The sequence below is a fragment of the Misgurnus anguillicaudatus genome, chromosome 12 (genome assembly GCF_027580225.2).
Source record: "Misgurnus anguillicaudatus chromosome 12, ASM2758022v2, whole genome shotgun sequence".
Taxonomy (NCBI): domain Eukaryota; kingdom Metazoa; phylum Chordata; class Actinopteri; order Cypriniformes; family Cobitidae; genus Misgurnus; species Misgurnus anguillicaudatus.
This window is the reverse complement of record NC_073348.2, coordinates 33,406,392-33,429,726: the sequence shown is the minus strand read 5'-3', so window position 1 is coordinate 33,429,726 and position 23,335 is coordinate 33,406,392. Positions and strand designations below refer to the sequence as shown.

Sequence of the window (23,335 nt, the reverse complement as noted above, 5' to 3'; positions counted from 1 at the left end):
TTATACGAGAACGCGTCTGGCGCTCGTGCTCGTTATCTTGGGTGCGGTGGGGAAAAAAAGGTATTAGTTAGGTGGAACTGGCACGAATGGCCACCCTGTATCCGTGTTGTAAAATATACAGTGAATGGTGTGTTGTAAAACTATAAAGTGTACGTGTCACTGATTGATATAATGCAAAACTAGGCCACGGAAAATTTCAGTATTCCATAGTAAAGTAAATATAGATTATAAAGCAAAAACTAATTATGTGAGATTTTCAGGATCGTCAAAGATGGTCTGGATAAATGAAAGCAGTGGCGTAGCGTCTGGGCATGCAGGGTATACACGTGCAAATGGGCCCAGGCCATTAGGGGGCCCGCCCCAGCTTTTAATTAAAACATTTTTTTTTCAATTTAATTTTTATTTATGGCTGCAATAAATATATTTTTGTATGCATATCATGTGTAGTGATTTCTTATTTCTCCATAATGTCTTATTTCTCTGTCATTTCTTGTTTGCGTTTATAATTTTTTTTGCACTTCGCGGCTGCCGTAGACTACTACGCTATCATTTTTTTACATGACGCATCGCCGCGCCAAAAAAAAAAGAAAACGGAGTGTGAGAGGTTAATATCGTGGCAATCTACATGAACATTAAGGATGGACAAATATAAACATAAAAGTGGGGCCTTAAAGAGAAAAGAGAAGGCGGAGAAGTTAGTCACGAGTCAAAAACTACCTAAAACATTTAGTTTTTCTTTACTTAAATCTACCCTTTAAAGTAAAAAAGTAAAGTAAAAATATTTGACAACCTTATTAAAAGTATATGTTGTTAACAGACCTGCGCGCCACAGTTAACTGTGCCAACGGGCAAGGTTGGGGGGGCTTTGGCTTAAGGGGGCCCGTAAATTGTTTTTGCATATGGGCCCGGGACTGACTTGCTACGCCACTGAATGAAAGCAGAATTTTGCCTCAGAAAAAATTGATAATTAAAATACAAACTGTGGGTTGTGAATTGACTGTTCCTATGTGAGATTAAAAAAAAAACATGGTCATATGGAAAGACATCCAGCTAAACACTATGATTTTTTAAAATTAATATAAAGTTGATGTTTCTGTGGGCAGGTGTATGTAGGGTTGCCAACTTTCTTACTCTGAAATACGGGACAAAGGATGGCCTGTCGCAGCGGTTTTGTGTATACGGTGTATTTAAGCCATTTGTCAAAATGATAGCTTATCTCCTAACTAAATATTATTAATTTATAACTCTTATGCCTTGGCAACAGGTTTATTATGAGTTTGTTGATTTACAGGTTCTTTTTACACAGTCCTTTAATTAAACCATTAACTTTAATATCTGTCTAAAACAAAACACTTGACTCCTGCACTAAGGGTTAAACGTTATCCTCTTGATGTTAATCTTACGTGTAACAAACTTAAACTAACATAGATTCTGTGAGCTGAATTTTTTTAGTTAATGACTTTTGAATTAACATTAAATAATTAAAACAAACTTAAGTTACAGTCTGTAAATCACAAGAGCGAGAATTTCCTAGCAAAGTTGGAAATGCCTTGGGGCATTTCAGATTGAGATAGGTAGGTCTATTCAGAATTGAAAATGAACTTTGTAAATATGCCGATCTTATCCATGCACAAACAGCTTAATAGCCAACCTTATAAAAAAGGAAACTTTAAATCGTATTATTTTACCCTCCTAAACGTATACTGATTGTGATTGGATGAAAGGTGTCGGAGATCATTAGCACTGCTGCTGTTGTGCTGCTGCTTGTGGCGCTGGAAGAACTGACAGGTGGATGACATCAAAGTACCGCGAAAGCATTTCAAAAGCAGTCTCTTCTGTATGATTTGGAACAAGCCTGTTGTATCAGTCACTGGTTAGATCAGCGTAGCAGTCAAAAAACAGGACGCGAGACGTCCTGTACGGGAGAAAGAATTAGGCTCAAAATACGGGACGTCCCGGCTAATACGGGACAGTTGGCAACCCTAGGTGTATGTTAAACTTAGACTCAGACTTTTAGTTTCCTAAGTAGCCTACTGTTGACTTTCTACCTCACATCTCAAACCACTCTTGTCTATTGTATCTGTTCTGGTTCTTATTAGGGCACAAGCACCGAGAAGCAGGCCAGAATGGCCTGCACCATGGGTGCTAAGGCCTATTGTTTTTGCTCAGTTTCTTCTTCTTTTCCGAAATGAATTGCATTTTTGAGAGCCTAAACATGCTCGAAAAATCATGAAACTTTGCACACACGTCAGAAGTGACGGAAATGTACATGTGGTACAGGTGTCAGAAGTGGGCGTGTAGAAATGACTCGATTGCGCCACCTCCAAAATTTCAAGAGAACAACCCTCCCGTTACCAAAAATTTACAGATATGAAATTTGGTAGGGTCATCTATCACCTCAAGACCTACAGAAAAGTCCTTGGAACCAAGCTCTAAACCCCTCAGTAAGTCGGACATTTAGAATTTTGGCATTTCCAGGAAGTTGTTTTAACTCAAGCAAGATGGCTGTGTCTCATATCATATGACCTTGTTATTTGGACACAGTGTGACTATACAAATCACAACACATAAATAGGAAAATGTTCCCGTTATTTTGTCACTTATTGCGAGCTGTTTTCTAGGTGGAGCGATTTACTTCCAGTCTTGTGCTAAGCCAGTGCTTCTCAAATAGTGGGGCGGGACCCCCAGGGGGGTCTCGAAGCGACACCCCAGGGAAAATACTTTTTCAGGAAGTGATTTTTAAAGACATTACACCCCAATCACGCTGTAAACCGCTTGTGTTATTTATTGATTATATTTAATTTTTCAGTATCAAATGGTCAAAAAATATTATACTTTAAATAAGGATTGATTTTTTTATTTTAGGCAAATTGATGCATTTTAAGTCTTTTCTGTTACACACTAAAAAACAATGTTAATAAAGTTATTCTTTGTTGTAAGTTGATTGATATTTCTTTTTTTGTGTTTTCTTTTTGTGTTTTCTCAATGTTAATAAGGATACAATGTTTTGCAGATGTGTAATTTTATAGGCAAATTATACTATTTACAGTCACGGCGGAGAGTTGGGGGGGGGCGCGAAATGTTTACCTCTTCCTAGGGGGGGGGGGGGGGGGCGTGACAGAAAATAATTGAGAAGCACTGTGCTAAGCGAAGCTAGCGGGGGCTGCTTCAGACAGAGTTATAGCACACATGGAGATGAGAAAGATATGTTTGGACTTATCTAACTCTGGGGGATACGGTGAATAAGCTAAATTCCCAAAATGTTGGCGTGTTCCTTTAAAGGGGCAATCAGTAGGATTTTAAGTGTTTTATTAATCAAAATCAATGTCTTTATTCATAAATATGTCCTCGTTGGTGTCAAATGACCTCTGCCAGTGATCTGACTTTTGTTTGTAAGCTTAGAATTTCTCCTCTTTACTTACATTGAACGGGTAAGTCCAAGGAGGCATCCATATCGTTCCGCCGTATTGATAAACTATAATAACAGAGAGGGACAAAAAGCACTAGCCTACCAACGCGTTTGAACAACGCGTTTTCATTCAGAACACGTGAACCAGCTGCAACGGACAAGGAGATCAGTGATTACATAACGGCTACCGTAGTTGAAACACGCATTTGGAAAGGGGAGGAGCTAGTCAGCACTGTTCGTTTGAATGGAAAATACAATTCCACCACTAGATGGGGGTAGATCCTACTGAATGCCCCTTTAAGGCCTGTTGCGTTGTTAAATTGCGGAGATTTTGACTTTTCGTTTGGAGGGTGTGTCTGTGGCGGCCTGGCAAATTTAAACTTTTCGCCATAAAACAGTAAGTTGTTCTAACTCAGGCATTTAATGTCTAATGTCACCCACGCTTCACATGTTCCATAAGGTTCTTGACCTTAACACATCAACATGGAATCATTCACATACAGTCATAGCGCCACCTGCTGAGAGCAGGAAATGTCAGGTTTTACACTGTAATTTACTGCTCATAGAAATTTAATTAGATTATCATCTTATTTGGTTAGACAGATCTTAAAGACTTTGCGATGATAAATTGCAAAGATCTTGACTTTTCGTTAAAAGGCATTGAAGATGACCCGTGGCGGCCTGGCTTCCATGAAAATAATCAGGCATACAATGTTTGACCTGCCCCATACTTCACACGGTTAATAAGGGTCCCAGCCTGAACACATCAACAAAGCAAAATACAGATACAGTCATAGCGCCATATTTAACAATATCAACATATTTGGTCAGTCTAATTAGAATATCCAAATATATTAACACACTAAAATTCATATCCCCACTGTTTACTGTTTTTCTAAGGCCATCGGGTGGTGGTGCACATATGTGCAAGGGCCCTTCCATCGCTGCTTGCAGCTTTAATTTTTTTTTCTTCCGTCTGGGGGTCTAATGCAGCCCATAGAACCATACATAGAAGAGTTATGAATTTGGCACACTGATAGAGGACACTCCAAATAATATCTACAGCAAATATGGAGTCCCTATCTCAAACCCGCTAGCGCCACCAACATTCCAAAGTTGCACTCACATTTTTGCTTATAACGTCTCACCCGTAGGTCCTAGAAACAAAATTCTTGTTTATTCTGATTCCTTGGCACAAGATGATTTGATTAGAATTGACGTCAAGAAAAAAATTCTTCCATTTTGAAATATTCACAAAACCTACTTTTTCGAACTCCTAGAGCTTTTGTCCGATATGTGTAAAAATGGGTGTGTAGCATCTAGAGACACACTGCAAAAAGTTATGGAATTCGTGTTGATTCGCCAATCAATTTCCATATACCGCATCAAAGAATTTTACGTAGAGCGCGAAAAAATGGATCTGAGGCTGTATAAGTCACGCCTGCTGTCACAACACTTGGTAGTTGTGATGTCAGTCCGGTACTGAGGGTGCGTGCACAGCTTTGTCACAGTGCCACCTAGTGGTCAGACGAATGTTTTACTTTACCTATAACTTTGACTGCAATCAACCTATTTTCACTTGTTTCCTTGGAGTCCTGAATAGTTGCCGAGTCCAACAATGCCAAACATGGCAGAATTTGCCCTACAGTTAGCCATGCGCAGCAAAACAGCACTCAAAAAACATGTGCGAATATCTCCGTGAGTGTTATTTATATTGACTCGAAACCACCATAGACAATGTAGAACAATGCATTACCTTGTGAACAAAAAACTCTTTTGCCGTTATATTAAAATTTCCATCAGAAATTGCCTTTGCACAATTTTGTCATTTGCCACCTAGTGGTTTTAAGATAGAATTTTTTTATTTTTGCCTAAAACTACTGCAACAGTACATCTAAAACCTTGAGTCATCATGAATCCTTCAGTGTTTTAGCTAACAATGCTACTCGAGAAGAGAGGGAGAGATTTCACTGAATGAGAACACAGCATTTTTGCTGATAGCTTTTATATTATTTTGTCTGAAACCAAGAGGTTTTCCAATGTTCTTTAATATGCTCATCCAAATTCAACTTTACTTCGTTCTGTGCTTTTTTTTGCATGGCCTCAGTAATTGCTGCTTGCAGCTATAGTAGATTTTTGTAGTTTGTTTTTCTTACAGCATGGAAACTAACACTCATTGAAGCTAAAAGGAATCCTGTAAGTGATGTTTTTAATGTGACACGGTGGTTTTCAGTATTTATTTTATTTGTCACATTATAGGTGAACTAGTTTATGACATTATTGTATAATACTATTGTCTTAGGAATCTCCAATTACTATTCCTTTTAGTTTGTTTATTTTAGATGCCTTTTTGCTACACAGATTTATCCGATGTATATAATACATTAATTTATTATATATGTATTTTCTTTAAAGAAATGCTTTATTCTGTATGGGTTGTGTGTGCGTGCGCGCGTGTGTGTGTGTTTAATTTTTAGACTTTGAGCTTATGCTGTAGTATAGACCTGATTTAACTGAGAATAATAAAAAATTGGGTTAAACGAGTACATATCAAAGTACACACCACAAAACAGCACCTAGATTGTATTTACTTGAAGTCCCTTCAGATAAAAGTGCCTGCCAGATTCATAAAAGATTAGGGTTACACTTGTTACTGGAGTGTAATAAACCTCAAGTACTCCAATGTGATAAAGGATGTGCAAAACTGGACTGACACAGAAGTGTGCGTGTGCGCGTGTGTACAAGAGACTGTTACGAGGATAAACTAAAATAAGTAAAAACAGAAGATGTTGAGAAAATAGAATAGGGTAGAATATTCCACCGTCAAACAGTGTAGGTTCACATGGTCCTATAATCTGAGATTACTGGTGAAGTGAAGCTGTTCACATGATTAGAGATTAGAGGAAGAGTCATCAAACTCTTCCAGTGCTTCACAACAACACTCTCACAGACTGCTGAGACAAACAAACTCACCGGCTCTTACATCTTTTACATCCCACAAAACCCACAGCATCAGAAATACTGTGGTTTATTTTGTAGCACTTGGCTGGTCAGCCCAATGACTTTGCTGAAATATTAATTGTAAACTGAAAAACTAAGCGAAGGAAGAAGATCCCCAGTTTAAGATTAATGTTAAATAATTGTGTTGTTTTTCACTTGTATTGAAATTGTTATTTTTATTAAAACCTTTAAACCCCGTTTTCTTTTAGTCATGGAAGTAAAAAAGCAGGCTTTTAACTGCTTTTATGGCTATCCAATTTCATCAAAAAAATAATTTACAAGTATGTAAGAGAAGGTTTGTACTCTAAAAATACTTTATTTGTAACAAACAGGAGATGAAGAATTTACAAACGACTCTCCACAAGTTTCAGCACTTGGACAACGTCATGAGTTTTTTTTAAAGTTTTAATTAAAAATGTTTCTCATCTCACCATATCCACAGGTGCAGAGTCATCATATACAATAAATCCGTGAGGTAGCATTTCAAAAAACATTTAAAAACAGATGCATTTGTTTAAAGCAAAGCATTTATTTACTTACCATGGCTACAGGTGAAGCAGCTCTTCGCGCCTTCTAATGTCTCATAATTAGTCCTCATTTAAGTCCAAGAGACTCAATAATAATCTTTTACATTCAATCTTTTAATCTTTCATATTTAAAAGTGTTTTGTGCTGCTGCGCATTCATGTATGTGACAAGCAATCCCGCGTTGTCCTCCCGTTTATAGGCGCATATTACTAATGCGCTCTTTAAATAACGAAAAACATATTGCGGCATTGACTTTAGAGCAGGTTTTTGTTGGTCAATGGCATAGACTATTTTAGTTGCCTCAAAATAGCATTGCGCCAACAATGCGCCTAAACACACCTTGTTTTCAGACCAGAACGCCAATGGGCGCAAAAGAGGGCGCAAATGCATTTGTTATTTAAACAACGTGGCACTAAACGTGAAAATTATAATTCCACAGGGTGGGAACTAGCAAAAGACACTTGCGCCGCGCATTGCGCTGCATTGCGCCGGGTGTAAGATATAGAACTTAGAGTTTAACTATTCAAATTCAGTGTTGAGGTAAGGCACGTTACTTGTAATGCATTATCTAATAATATTACTTTTCTGAAGTAACGAGTAAAGTAATGCATTACTTTGTAAATGTAAACATTATTTTAGTTTTTTTTTTAAGTAAAGCAAGTTACTTTTCAGTTCAACTTACTTTAATAAAAAAATTACCTAATTAAACTGAACGTAGTCACATAGAGTTACGCACTCTTTGTGTGCGTGTCTGAGTGGGAGCAGTTTCAGAAAACAGATGGCAGGCCAAATCTTGACATTTTTGCGATGGAATTATGCAATTTCTGAATGCAGAACTTCATAAAAAACACCTGCAAGGCCCGAAAGAGAACAAGCCTCAGCCAAGTAAGAAAAAGTAACTTAAGTAACATAAGTATTACTTTCCATGAAAAGTAACTAAGTAGCGCAATTAGTTACTTTTTTGGGGAGTAACTTTATATTGTAATACATTACTTAAAGGGATAGTTCACCCAAAAACGAAAATTCTGTCATGATTCACTCACTCTCATGTTGTTACAAACCTGTATAAATGTCTTTGTTCTGATGAACACAAAGGAAGATATTTTGAGAAATGCTTGTAACCAAACCCTTTGTGGACCTCATTCACCGCCATAGTAGGAAAAAAGAATACTATGGAAGTCAATGGGGTCCACAAACATTGTTGGTTACAAACATTTCTCAAAATATCTTCCTTTGTGTTCATCAGAACAAAGAAATGTATACAGGTTTGTAACAACATGAGAGCAAGTAAATGATGACAGAATTTTCATTTTTGGGTGAACTATCCCTTTAAGTAACTTCCCCAACACTGTATGCACTGTATGTTTTGACTTTACAATTTTTGAAAATGATTTTGAGGGTGACATTTTTAAAACATTACAGTAATGAATTAGCAATATCAAACAAGACCTCGAAGGATATGTAGATGAACTGATAAAAGGACAGAGACTGATAAGTTGTGAAACTCAAGGCCTTACACTACACTGTAAAAAATGACTTTCTTAGTATTTTTGTCTTGTTTTCAGAAGAAATATCTAAAAATTCTTAAATCAAGAAGTATTTTCTTGATGAGCAAAATGATCTAAGAAAATAATACTAGTTTTTAGACCAAAAATATACAATTTAAGTGAATGTTTAAAACAAGCAAAAATATCTGCCAATGGGGTGAGAAAATTTTACTTGAATTAAGTGTTTAAGAAAAAAATAAATCTTATTTCACAATTTTTTTTCTCACCCCATTGGCAGATAATTTTGCATGTTTTAAGGACAATTTCACTTAAAGTGTATATTATTTGTCTTAAAACTAGACTTTTTAACTAAGGTCATTTTGCTCATCAAGAAAAAGCATCTTAATTTAAGAATTTTTAGATATTTCTACTGAAAACAAGACAAAAATATTAAGCAAGAAAGTCATTTTTTGCAGTGTATTTAAGTTAATCCTCTTACTTAATGTGTTTGTCAGCGTGCGTTTGAAAGAACCCAAGTGCAAGACACGGAAGTATCAAACATAGGAATTTATTATAACAGAAAACACAAATAAACAACCCACGAGGGGGCATTGCAACTAAACCAGGATAATAAATATGAAAGAAAACACTAAACTGGGTAACAAGGAAACAATAACTAGATAAAACACAAAACACTGGATAACTAGACTAAACAGACAAAGAACTAACACTGATCTAACAAGGAATGGAACAAGAACTGGAATCACACATGAAACGACAATGAACAGGCACAGACTAACAAACACAAGGACCTAAAATAGGGGAGAACTAATGAAGACAACAGGTGACATGGATTAAACAATGAGGGTGCACTGCAAAAATGACTTTCTTACTTAGTATTTTTGTCTTGTTTTCAGTAGAAATATCTAAAAATTCTTAAATTAAGATGCTTTTTCTTGATGAGCAAAATTACCTAAGTAAATAAGTCCAGTTTTAAGACAAATAATATACAATTTAAGTGAAATTGTCCTTAAAACAAGCAAAATTATCTGCCAATGGGGTGAGAAAAAAATTTGTAAAATAAGATTTCTTTTTTCTTAAACACTTAATTCAAGTAAAATTTTCTCACCCCATTGGCAGATATTTCTTGTTTTAAGCACAAATTCACTAACATTGTATATTTTTTGTCTAAAAACTAGTATTATTTTCTTAGGTCATTTTGCTCATCAAGAAAATACATCTTGATTTAAGAATTTTTAGATATTTCTACTGAAAACAAGACAAAAATGCTAAGTAATAAAGTCATTTTTTGCAGTGTGATAAGGGAGCGAGGTAAAAGTGACAAGATACTTTTATCTTGTCACTTTTTTTGTTACTGGAACACGTGGTCCAGTAAAACCAATACTCAGACCATGTGATCCCACACAGAACATGGGCATGTCATGATTCTGCCACAAGACTAGATTAACACAGGATAAGCTGTCAGAACCATGACAGTGTTATTATAGTACAATACAGAAATGGTTAGTTGTAAGGGACTTCTAGCTGACATGTGCTCATTGTGCACATTTGCAAAAAGTTATTAAAATTGCAGTGTTTGGATGGTGTGGCACATCCTATACAAGATAGGTAACATAAACATTAACATAAACTAACAATTAATAATATTTATGCAGCATTTATTATGTTTAGTTCATGTTATCTTGCATTTTTACTAATATATTTTTTTTAATCTAAAGTTGTAACTGTTAACATTAGTTAATGCACAACGAATTAACATAAATAATAACTGTATAACTGAAGAAATGTCCTCTCCGCTTCAGTTCTGAAACGCTGGAAACTGAACTGGTGTGACCTGTGGATAGACGGGAGCTTCATGTTTTATAAAACTGAAAGCAGAAGAGACTTTGAGACCAGAGTAAATCTGAAGACCACCTGTGTTAATGTCAAATCTGGACTGGAGTGTGCAGGTGTAAATTCAATTATATTTTTGCATTTGGCAAACACTCTTATCCAAAGGAGGCCCGGATTGGCCATAGGGAGAACCGGGAGGATTCCCGGTGGGCTGGTCTGTTTTTTTTTGGCCACGAGGGCCGGTGTTGTCATGCCACCGGGATGACGCGTATTTGCGGGTGAGAGATGTCCCCGCCGCTTTATGCACAAGTTGATTGTGTCCCGAGTCCCGACCACTTATTGGAAGAATTCTTGCATTAGGGTGCATTGACATCTAAAACGCATGGGAAACGCAGGACGTGCCGCTGTCTTCTGGTATTCAAAGCGCTTACTTGAACACGAGTTTTGTTTCAGACGCGTCTATATTGAGTGCGCTTGCCGGCCGCGCGTCTATATTTAAAATAAACTTGAGCGCGTCTTTTGAGTGCGCTTGCCGGCCGCGCGTCTATTATATTTTAAATAAACTTGAGCGCGTCTTTTGAGTGCGCTTGCCGGCCGCGCGTCTATATTTTAAATAAACTTGAGCGCGTCTTTTGAGTGCCCTTGCCGGCCGCGCGTCTATTTTAAATAAACTTGAGCGCGTCTTAATACAAACGGGCTGGCCTCTAAACGTATTTTTTGGTATTTTTTTTATCCAAGTCATAGATGAATTCTCTATGAATAGTCATTATTCATCGTTTATTGCAAGAGGAACAAAAATCTATTTGATGCAAAACTTATTAGTTTCAAAAGTATATCCATGATGTTTTCTTTTTTTTAACACAATGTAGGCCTACGTTATTTAGCAATAGACATGATATAAGTACTAAAAAAAAGATACAGATTATTTCCATTTGTTTCCAATGCATGCTTGATAAATCTTGCTTGTGTATTGTATATCAGGGGTTTCCAAACGTTATCAACCCAACAGTTAATCTCAAGACTCACCATTTTTTAGAAATAGAAATATAGAGGAAAATACAAACACATTTGTTTCCTTTAGTTTTTGAATAAGTTTACTTTAGTAATATATGGTCTTATAGGGCTGCATAATTATGGCAAAAATGATAATTGTTTACTGCATTTGCACGGAATATGAAATTATATATTTGAAAAATACAGTGAATTGCAAGGCTGCAGAGAACAGTGCACTACTGCAGACTTATACTACTGAGGGTTTAAAGATATTATTTTAATAGTCAGTCATGAACTAAAGTGGGCCGGTCTCATGAAACTCCAGGGCTGAAAATGAGTCCCACTCCGGCCCTGATCCAAAGCATTGCAAGGTATACATTTTTTCTATCCTTGGGTTCAAACCCATAATCCTTATCACTAAGCTATCTGAGTTTTTTTATTCAATACTTTATTGCTACACAATAAACATTGATGCTGACAATGCATAGCATGATTTTTGGAGTGAAACACATGTTCATATATCCAGTAAACCGATATAATCTTTTCATTAAATACTAACACATAAAATCATTTTAAATGCATATAATGCAAATTGGTACCATTTCAAAGTGGACATTTCACAAGACTTTTTGTGATGTCAAATACATTTTTAGTGTTCCCACTGTATATTCTATGTCAATTGTTTAACGCATCCACTCGCGACCTACCAATTAATCAGAAATTGTAATTGTATACACACACGCGCGCGTTTGTCCCATAAAGGCAGTTTGCAGCTGTTCAGCCAGCGCTACAGACTGCTTGCGTCAAAGACCGCAAAAAACGTAATTCCGTGTTGCAGACGGAGTGGTGAATGATATCAAATTAACACGAGAATCACTCTGAGTAGCGCGGCGTCAAGTCAAGCACATTTGACTTCAAACTGCTTTTTGCCCAACGTGGTGGCCAACCTTAAATCAGGAGTGTGCTACGCCCCTGTGCAAAGTACCTTAAACACTGTGTCTGCACCTATAGAAATTGAATAATATTAACAAATAATATTATTTAAAAAAAATCATAACAGTTTTTATTGATTCGAGCTGGCTGTTATTGGAACTTTAAGATATGATTTATATCATGGAAAGCAAACAAATTTACCACGTCCACATCAGGTGAGGATAAGTAGTCCAAGCGCTACCACTTCCAGCCCTTCAGCATCATTTCAGCACTTGACAAATGGATAGCGACTCGTTTTTGGGAATATTTTATGGCTTAATAGCACTTTTGGGAGTACTTCGACTCGCCTGAAAAGTCCGCTCCCCTTCTCCCTCTCATAATGGGAGAGGGAGGGTGTTACTGCGCCGAGTCGAGGTGCTCCCAGGGGTGCTATTGCGCCATAGGATGTGGTTCCTCTTTTGAATCCGCTTGGAAAAGCGTTATGTTTTGTTTTGTACCACCAAACTTGCTCGTATAACTACTCGTCTTAAATAGGAAAAACGTTGGTGTGTTTGGTCACTTCTGGCTTTGTCTCTGAATGGTGCCATTGAATGAATGGGGCTAAGTTAAATGCTATCGAAGCGTCGCAGCGCGCTCCAGCGCTTACGTGCACGCACGCACACAGATGATAGAGGGATACGGACTACCGGCACATCCGGGAACTTGACTGTAAATTTCGTCACCGCCCCTTTTTGGGTGATAGAAAAGCTGCGCTTCCATTGACTTCCATTCAAAATAGCGGAACAAAGCAACGTTTTTACACAGCCGGCAGGCGTAAATAACTTATGAAATCACTCAGATTAAACATGTCGAGTATTTATCTGTCCACCCTGCCTGCCATAGAGCCCGAAAGATACATTAACACATTTAATTTGGTCAATATAAAAACCTGTCCCTTTCATTCTCACAGCGTCAAATTTGTGTAACAACGCCATCCAGTGATTGCTGGAAATATCGCTAAGCCAGTTGGTTGTATGACTCGACGGAAAAGTGCACTCATTACTCTAAATATAAAGACATAATAAATAAATACGAAGTAACTTTCAAATACGAAGTAAAATCATTTACTTTCTTCCCTGTTGACTCGATGAGGTACGAGTAAATGTCCGTGACACCTCTGGCCAATACACAAATTTGACGCTGTGAGAATGAAAGGGACATGTTTTTATATTGACCAAATTAAATGTGTTAATGTATCTTTCGGGCTCTATGGCAGGCAGGGTGGACAGATAATTACTCAACATGTTTAATCTGATTGATTTCATAAGTTATTTACGCCTGCCGGCTGTGTACGAAGGTTGCTTTGTTCCGCTATTTTGAATGGAAGTCAATGGAACGTCTAGTGTGATTTCCCCCAAAAGTGGGCGTGAACCTGTTCAGAGACATTCTATGACGTTGCGCCGGTTGTGCGTGTATCAAAATTCTTAGTTAAGGTAATAACATATTTTAATATTGAAAATGAGTAGACTATTCCTTTAAGGTGAGAGTCTGTTTATTTTCTCATGTAACGTTTGTGGAAAATGTTTGATTTTTTTTAATGATTGATCAATTCAGTTAAGTTCTCAGAACCTCTCTTCTGCTTTCTACTTCTTTATTCAGGTCTGGGACCAGTGTAGCCCTTTCACTGACCTTTAGTGCTGTTTGTGTGGTTAACAACACAGTGGTCCTTGTCACGTTTTGACTTTCCAATGCTTCCTCGTCAGGTTTACCACAAAGTCACCAGATTTTAGTTGCAGAATTTCATGCAGAGGCATATTTGCCGATCTCAACTAAACAGTTTACACAAACGTAAACTCATGAGAATATGTGTGGGTTTTACATGAAGTGTGGTTGAACCACACTTACACTTATTTACATTTCCATACACACTGAAACATATCAGGGCTCAACATATGTATGGACTGCCCGGGGCAAGCGTGAGAGCAGTCGGGCAAGTATTGTCACTTGCACGATTGGGCCAGTAATTAACCCTTAGTCACTAAAATATATTTTCATCAATGTATATTTTTTAACATCTTGGAAGTGTCACAAGGTGACGATCTTTTAGGGGCGGAACCAAAAGTGAGGAATTTTGGTTCCACCCGGAAGTGTTTCTCCCGGACCGGAAACGAAGAACACCAGAACTTCCGGTAGCGCCGCGAGGAGGAAAATCGGCGGATTGAATGCAGCTGGGCCTAGTTAACAGCAGCGGTCGATGATTGGAGGATATGCTATACAAGATGGTATTTAAGATCAGCTTAAATCACAGTTTGGGGTGCTTGTTGTGTGCTACGTGTACTGGTGGTACGAACTGACCGTTGTGCTGTGTGTCTGCTCGACGCGCTACTGGTGGCGGTCCAAACTCTCTTCCTCAGGCCGAGATCGTCCTTTTGGAGGAACATTGGAAACCTTAAAGGTTGAGGAACAAACAGAAGTTACTGATATAACGACACATCAAGAGGAAAGGAGACGGAGTATTGTGAGTTGACGTTGCCTGCTGTGTGGACCAGAGAAAAAGGGCAGTAAGAGACACAACCCCCAGGATTTGTGAGTAACAGTATTGTTGCATACACGCTGTGTATATTAACTTGTTTTTGTGGACACCTCCGTGAGAAGGAGAGCGGCCCTACCCCTAAACGCAGCGTGGTGGGTGAGCCGGAGAGAGAGTCTCGTATTGAAGCCAGCCACAGTGACGAAACCACCACGAGACCGCAACATCCATCGCTCATCGGACCTGGGCAAAGTGAACAAAGACGGGCGTCCTTTGTGTGCACTTTAGTGTGGTGGGTAAGTCTTTGTGCTGTGAGAACTTTCACTTTATCGTGGTGCTGTGCATTTTGCTGTGCATTTTGCTGTGCATTTTGCTGTGAATTGTTGTGTGTGTCTCGTCAGACAAACCCCCGCCTTCGTGCATCTTGTCCGGGAGGACGGAGAGGCAGTCGGTCTTAGTGGACCTTAATATACTGTACGTTGTGAGTGTGCTTCTGGTTCAAAAATGACGGAGTAGTGTCCCGACTCGAGCCTCTGTGCAGACATTCGGGGTTTGTGGAAGAGCGGCGGTGAAGAGCTGGAGACTAGCGGATGTGTGAGTACTACTAGGAACTGGCTATTGTGGATACTTTGACCTGTGTATTACCTACCGTTGCAGAGAGTGTGGTGTAGGAACCCCGCCCGTCCCGAGGTCCCTACAAAAGGGCGCCCCTGTCTGGTGTGAGATCGCCTGACGGTGACAGGAGAGGGCAGCGCTCGGCCTTGGTGCGACGTTACGCCCCTCTGTGACCAACGCTCCCGTCGTGAGGGTTTCGCCCCCGACGCTACGTGGAAACCGCACACCCCGCCGGACTCAGTAAGAGGAGACCAAATGCCGTAAGTCCGCTGTTCCCACTGTATTTAAGTTTAAACGCCCCTCTAGTCTGCCACTTCAAGCTGCTGCCTGTGGAGAGAAGAAGAGAGTGAACACCAGAGAAAACGAGCTGTGTGGAACCTTACACTTACCGTAGGCTGTGTTCAGCGAAGATGTGAGAGTAAAACCAAGGAAATTAACTGTGTCTTGTGTCCCAAGCTGCTGCCTGTGGAGAGAGAGAGAGGAAGAGTGTGAACACCAGAAAAAACGAGCTGTGTGGAACCTTATACTTACCGTAGGCTGTGTTCAGCGAAGAGGTGAGAGAAAACCAAGGAAATTAACTGTGTCTTGTGTCCCAAGCTGCTGCCTGTGGAGAGAGAGAGGAAGAGAGTGAACACCAGAGAAAACAAGCTGTGTGGAACCTTATACTTACCGTAGGCTGTGTTCAGCGAAGAGGTGAGAGAAAACCAAGGAAAATTAACTGTGTCTTGTGTCCCAAGCTGCTGCCTGTGGAGAGAGAGAGGAAGAGAGTGAACACCAGAGAAAACGAGCTGTGTGGAACCTCATACTTACCGTAGGCTGTGTTCAGCGAAGAGGTGAGAGTAAACCAAGGAAATTAACTGTGTCTTGTGTCCCAGCTGCTGCCTGTGGAGAGAGAGAGAGGAAGAGAGTGAACACCAGAGAAAACGAGCTGTGTGGAACCTTACACTTACCGTAGGCTGTATTCAGCGAAGAGGTGAGAGCAACCCCAGTGAAACTAACTGTGTCTTGTGCCCCAGCTGCTGCCTGTGGAGAAGAAGGAGAAAGAGAGGAACGTTACGACAGGGAAACGTGAGAGTACGTGGGGCGAAGACCCCCTGCTACGGAGACAAAGGTACACCGACAGAGAATTATCTATTCGACAAGTCACACTGCTTTGCATTCTGCCTCCAGGAAGGAAGAAGGAGGGCGCCACGGATAGCAGGGACCAGGCCGGAGCCTGACGTTTCCCTCCCACGGCTTACAGTGGTCTGCATCCCCATTGCTCCCTTGCCTCTGCCTGTTCGTGGCAGTAGTCCCCCTGGAGGAAGAAGCCAGAGATCCTTAGTTTTAATTGCCCTTTCCCCATTTCCCCTATTCTTTTAAATATTTATACAAATAAAGATTGTTTTAAACTTTACTTGCTCTCGTTGTTGTCTGGTCATTGGGTTGGTTTTGGGGACCTCCTCGAGGTGGAAGTTGAGAAGGGGCGTGGCTTAGCCTATTAGTAGCCAGCCCCTGGGTGTGACAGAAGCAGACATTTACTTGGTTAAAACATGATGAAAGAAATTATGAAATATTTTGCACAGTTTGCTGTCAGTTTACAGGTAAAGCTGAAAGGTTTGGAGCCTTTTTTCGTTGGAACATGTCTGTTGTATATGTATACAATTATATTTAACTTTTAAATTATTATTATTTTTTAATATGTCACACTGACTTTTTTTTTGGGGGGGGGCAGTGAAAATTTTGGCAGGGCAAGTGAAAACCTGAACCACTGGCCCAATCAGGCCAGTATAAAAAATTATTTACGTTGAGCCCTGCATATATTAACATGTTGACAGGACTAAAACGTTACATATCTACATATTAACAGCTTAGTTCCTTGAATGTTTCTAATGGTCCCAAAAAACGTTCTGCCAACATGAAAAGTGTCCAGTTTTTAAATGTTTCTTGGCTGTCTGAACGTAACAAAAAGTTTACATTCTATAATTTTAAAACGTTATGACAATGTTTTAATGTTCACACAATGTTTAAAGCAACTGTTATCTGTATTTACATTTTTGCTTGGTATGTAAATGATAAAGAAACATTCCTTTTATAATTTGAAAACTATTATAAAACATTATTTCTGAATCTTCGGTAAAACACAATTCAGTTATTAGGTATAGAGTTTGATGTTTTATTTAATTTAAAGTCACCATTGTGGTGATCAGTGTTTGCTTTAGTTGTACCCAACCATAGACTTAGAGCTTACTAGTTTTTAGAGCTTACGAGGGCTGTGTCCAAAATCGCTCCCTATCTCCTGTATAGTGCACAATATTTGGTGTCTGCCAACTTCATTCCCTACAATTGTTCACTACTTTTTACCTACAATGCAATTATCAATAAAATGGTTAAAGGGAAATTACAGCAATCTATATATGAAAGATTTGTAAATGTTTTACATTTTGTAGTTGTAAAAAACGTAATAATGTGTAACGATTAAATGTTAAAAATAAGTCTACATTGTACGCTTCAGTATCTATTTAAACGTACAAAAAATATGTTAGTAAAAGTTACGTATTAATACTACGTATTAACCGTGAGTTCAGGCTTAAATAACTTTTAATGCAAAAGTAATGCCTCTTTATTAAACTTACTCAGAAAAGCCTGTTCAGTGGAACAAGGGCTACCCCTATTTATTCATTATGTACAAATTTCAACTCCTAATTCTCTTATGAGCCAACACAGACCTCACAGTGACTCTTAAGCATATTTAATTGTCATTTTATAACTAATTACATACAATGCACCATACTAATAGTTCATATTGTTTTCATTCTTCTGATGTTTACAAATTTTTAGCTTTCTCCAAATGGAGTTGATGAATTTCAGAATTCAGTTCGATTAAAATTTACTTATATAGCAGTTTTCACAATTGTTCCTTGTTCAAACATGAAGTAGAAACAGAAAACCAAAAACAATGCAAGCATGGGAATTGTTGAATATAGTTTAGAATGAAGTACATGGATGTATTCAAATGTATTTACTAAACAAATAATGTAATAATTAATACTTATGTGAACTAATGAATTTTTGGACCATAATAATGAAAGCAGTATTGTACAAAAGAAACGTTAAGCTACTGTCAACCAGTAAGCAAGCCAACAGGGCAACAGTGGGGTTGAAATAAGATCACACTCATGAAGAAAAAACCCTTGTGAGAAACTAGGCTTTGCCGGGATGGCCATTTCTCATTTGACACATTACAGCTGCCCTCCATAGTTTTTCTGTATAAAAGCAAGCTAAAGAATGTGATTTTTAATTGTTATAATAAATGCTAAAGCAAGTGTTTAGACATGGACCAAGTGTTACTTATTGCATTAAATATAACCCACAATACTGTTACAGGATTATAATAAATACTGTATTATAGAATTTAACAGAGCTGCGAGTGATCATAGGAAGCGATTGGGGGGCACTGTATGGGAAGTCACCAGGCGGGCCGGGGCTGGGACAAGCATCACTTTAAACTGAAATTGGGTCTGTTAGCCGGGTCTGTCATAATGACATTTTGCAGGTTCATTTTATTACATGGTCTGTGTGTAATGGGGAAGAGATGCATTTATGAAAAAGATAATTAAAATGAACACATATGGACTATATTATTTATACTTTAAAAGGCAACTATACTGTTAGGTTATTTTTTTACAATGTTTCTAAGTTCTCTACTTAGGTTCAAAAGAATTGTAGAAAAAAATACACAAACTGAAAATACAAAAGACTTTAACAATTGTTCAAAAGTGTGTTCATGTGATTTTATAAATAAATTTTGTAAAATTAATGAATGCATAATAATCATACAATCGTGATTATTCATCAGACATATAATCGTAACAACAAAATCTATAATTGATGCATCCCAAGTCTGGTTGATTCACTTTCTCTGTGAAGCTCTTGTTGACAGAGTTCTCCATTTCAAACGTCTTCTATCCTCCTCTTAATGTCTTCTTTCCTCCTCTTAGTGTTTTTCTTCATTTTACATTTTTCCTGTTTAAAAATATAATCAGATGCAACATCAGTGTCTGACCCTAAGGCTCTTGTAAGTGAATAAACAAAAATCCCCACAGCCATGCTACAAAATCTAGTGGAAAGAAGAGGGGAGCTTAAATAACAGCATTACATGGGGAAATAAATCTGAAATGGGATATTTAATAAGCACTGTCATTAAAAATGTCAAAAAATGATCCCAAGCTGGGTCCTATTTACATTTGGTACGAATATGTACATTTGAGACACTAATATGAACTCTATAGGTGCAAAGGTGTAGTTTTATAGAGGGTACGGCCCCAGTGAGAGCTTGGGACAATTTTGTGACCATTTTAGTTTATACAGTATGTGTGATGGCCAGGGGTACACTTACTTTTGTTGTATAGTGTAGTGCAGAACGAATACAGTGTACATACCATAATTTTGACAGTAACGCCTGCCACCCTCGGAGGTGCAGTGCAACTCAATCTCCGATCGTTCCCCTCCGAAGATTTCCCTTAAGATGAAAGAGGGGTTACATTTATAGGTGTTAAACTCGTACTTAAAGCTATCCGATGTATGATTTTCATATCTGATGTAGATGTAACGATGGATTTTCCTCTTCTCCTTATACGATTTAGTGCAGCCAGGATTGACACGTGTATACTAGAAAAGCCATTAGAAAAGCAGTGATTAATTAACATGAAAAGTTCAGACTGTGTCAATGTACCAAAATGTCTTACCTCTTTGTTCTGGGTGGCAAAGTACCAGGTATAAGGAGTCTGATTCACGACTGAAACCCGTACACCCATTTTTCAGGATATTCTGTTACATAAAAACATCGATCGGTATTTAACAGTGATGCAAGGTAACTATATTATTTATAACTAAATGCATCCCATCTCAGTGGCAGGGAAGGACGGACAAAAAAAGGGCATAATTATTGTATTAATAATGTAAGAAATGTAATAATATAAAATTTATAATAAATTAAAATAAATAAATGAATAATGTAATAAATATACAGTATCGTTATATACAGTATTATTATAGAAATGCCTGAAATGACAGGAAGAACACCGGTTATGATACATCATGTTTATTGTTTTCTTGTTTTATCTGTCAAACATCTTTCTCTGGATGTTTTTAGCAGCAGGGTTGCTATATGCTCTCTTATAAGGGTGTACTACTAGTCTGTCTCTGCACAAGGGCGCCCTCGGGCTTGTGTAAATGTCAGTTTAGCAACAAACAGCCCTTCCTCAAACCTCTTCATATAGCATGCCTCAGATTGCTTTTAACTAATGTATAGACCCCTTCACGGTTCACGTCACAGGCTGTTCCCACTGCGCATGTCGGGGTCAGAAAAGTCATTACAACAGATTGAGTTGCGTATTATTCGGTATCGTCAAAAATGCCTACTTACGTCGTGGGCTGTGAAAATCGCACCAGGTCTTCCGTTAAGTTTTCGCGATTCATGCAGAATCTCAAAAACAAAAAAATACAACATCTGCGTCTACAAGCAATTAACGTGCAGACTGGGACAATGCAAAGATCAAAGAGGCTTGTGTTTGGGGTGCTCACTTCATTTGAGGTAAGTCATCATTTTTCAGCCCTGTTAGATTAAATTATAAAGCCTAAATGGTATGAACAGTTCGACCCCGTGCTGCGCGCGCACCCGATAGTCATTCAATGTTTACAAACCTTGAAGGGGTCTATAAATTGTGGTAAAATAAATGAATGCTGTCTTTGACTAAATTCTGAATTTGTGGGCAAGACAGACGTCTAAGCCCATGCCTAGAATCGGCCCTGATGCCCGGTATCCTGAAATTTTATCGTACCTCTCAGATTGTCCTACCCTTGCGTTGTCTTAGGTTTAGGTGTTAGGTAGGGTAAGGAGGGGTTATGTTTTCTATGGGAGGTAGCAAAATCTGACAAGGTAGCACAAATCGACACCAGACAGCATCATACACTTTTGTCACCTAGTGGGGACTGCTTTTCTTAGGCACAGCTGTGCATGTGGGTTGTTCAATGCAAACCACGCAAATAAATCTGTATGAATGGAACAAAATGAATGCATGTGCGTCGCCTGATCCACAAATGCACATCCTGTTTTTTGCGTGCACAAATTGTGAAAGAATGATACAAAATATAACCACTGAATTCACAAATATGTTTCTGTTTGTACAAATCGATGCACACCCTACTGAAAAATCCAGCAAAGATTTTAGGTGGTGTAGCAAGCTGGTCTAGCAGTGTTTTGGTCACTTTTCAAGTTGGTCTATAACTGGACTTAGTTGGTCAGACTGGAATACAAGCTTGACCGGCTTTGCCAGGTTGGGAGGACCAGCTTAAACCAGCTACTGCTGGTCTTAGATGGATTTTTCAGCCCGTAAATATTGAATTTTAATAAAAGACATAATAAAAGACATTTGTTTGTTTCATTCATTAATAGTGGTTTGTATTTGGTTCATAAAATGCTTTAAACAGCGAAATGAAAGTCTCAATATCCAAATGAACAGAACGGGATAAACGCAGGCGTGCCTCCTGATCCACAAATGCACATTTCCATTTTGCATGTGCAAATTATGATATTTGAATACAAAATAAAACATTTTATTCATATATATGTCTCCATTTGTATCAATACACATTTATTTAAATTCTGAATTTCACATATTCAAATCTCAAGATATTTACTCGTGGATAGTAAAATAAATGTGTAACATGCATCAAGTTCAGATAAATGTGCATGTATTTGTTAATTATTTTGAGTCTAATTTCAACCCATAGTTTTCCTATGGAAGTCAAAATCAATGTGCTCACTATCATTTATCAAAATATCTTCTTTTGTGTCCAACATAAGAAATTCATACAGGTTTAGATTAAGAACATGAAGGTGAGTAGCTACTGCCTCTGCTGTCCACATAATAGTTTTCCTGTTCTCAAATCCCTACGACAGTTTTTCTGTTCTCATTCCTTTGAGAAATCCCTCCTTGTTGTTCTTTATGAGTTTGGTAAATAATGACTGAAGAGTTGTGTTTTTTAATATATTAATGGTTAAGTAGTAACTTTTAAATAAATAAATAAATAATTATAATATTATATTATTATAACTAATTCTTTCTTACTTAATCACTTTTCCTTATAAGTTATCATCAGTAGTAACTACAGTGTTAATTCGGCAGCACTTACCATTAGTTCTGCATTAGTTTCTGTGTAACTGTAGTATGAAACAGTTAAGGGTTACCTGAAAAGTTACACTTCCCCCACTTGACAAAAGAAGTAGCACATAGCCGTATCATACCTGTGGTAACAGTGCTGAAAACTCTGCTTATATTCACAGAAACACCAACTGAAGACGACGAGATGTATATTGAAACTTCTCCAGATACACCAACAGTTGTTCTGCCGAGTTGATCAGTGACAGCAAAGTTCGGCATATATGTTCGTAGAAGAACGCGACTGGCGCTCGTGCTCGTTATCGTGATTGCGGAAAATGTGACATTTATTTAAATTTTGCAACAAAAAATCTCCGTTTTGTTGAAGAACCCGTTTGTCTTCATTGTTACAGTGGTAGTTTGCTGTGAAACAACTAAGTGAAAGTGCAAGTGAAATGACGTCACATTTCCACGTGACCACGCCGGAGCACGAGCTGTTGAATGACAATTAAACGTTCAACAAAATGGTTGGTTTTCATAGCGGCTGCTGCCAAAATGCCAATAAAAACGGACTATTATCATCTAAAATTGAATGTAGTTGGACTTGATAGAAGAGGTGGACAATACTTAGTTACATTAGTTATATTTTCCAAGCATTTTTGCTTTACTTATATTAGTGTTTGTCTTCTAAAGCATATAGAATCATACTGTGTATTATTTTATATTGCATATTAAAATTTATTTAATACTTAATAACATTAAAATTGTGTACGTTTACTTGAGTAAAATTATGTTAATGTACTTAAATATTGAATGTAAATAAAAACTTGTATTTCTGAAATGTAATAGAGTAAAAATTATGATAT

The 23,335-nt window shown here is 38.0% G+C and overlaps 1 protein-coding gene and 1 long non-coding RNA gene across 2 annotated transcripts in view; one reads left to right on the top strand and one right to left on the bottom strand.

Moving 5' to 3' along the window:
- Window positions 1-6,394: 6,394 nt before the first annotated feature.
- Window positions 6,395-23,335, top strand: part of plekhb1 (pleckstrin homology domain containing B1) — a 55,811-nt gene continuing 38,870 nt past the window's right edge. The window contains exon 1 of the mRNA XM_073874450.1: window positions 6,395-6,441. The gene's annotated coding sequence lies outside the window, so the exon portion shown is untranslated. The remainder of the gene's footprint in view (window positions 6,442-23,335) is intronic.
- LOC141369080 (uncharacterized) lies at window positions 19,087-23,098 on the bottom strand. Its single transcript, XR_012372629.1, has 4 exons — window positions 22,616-23,098; window positions 20,055-20,136; window positions 19,749-19,977; window positions 19,087-19,332 (listed from the first exon to the last, which is right to left on the bottom strand). It is a non-coding gene; the product is annotated as an uncharacterized lncRNA (long non-coding RNA).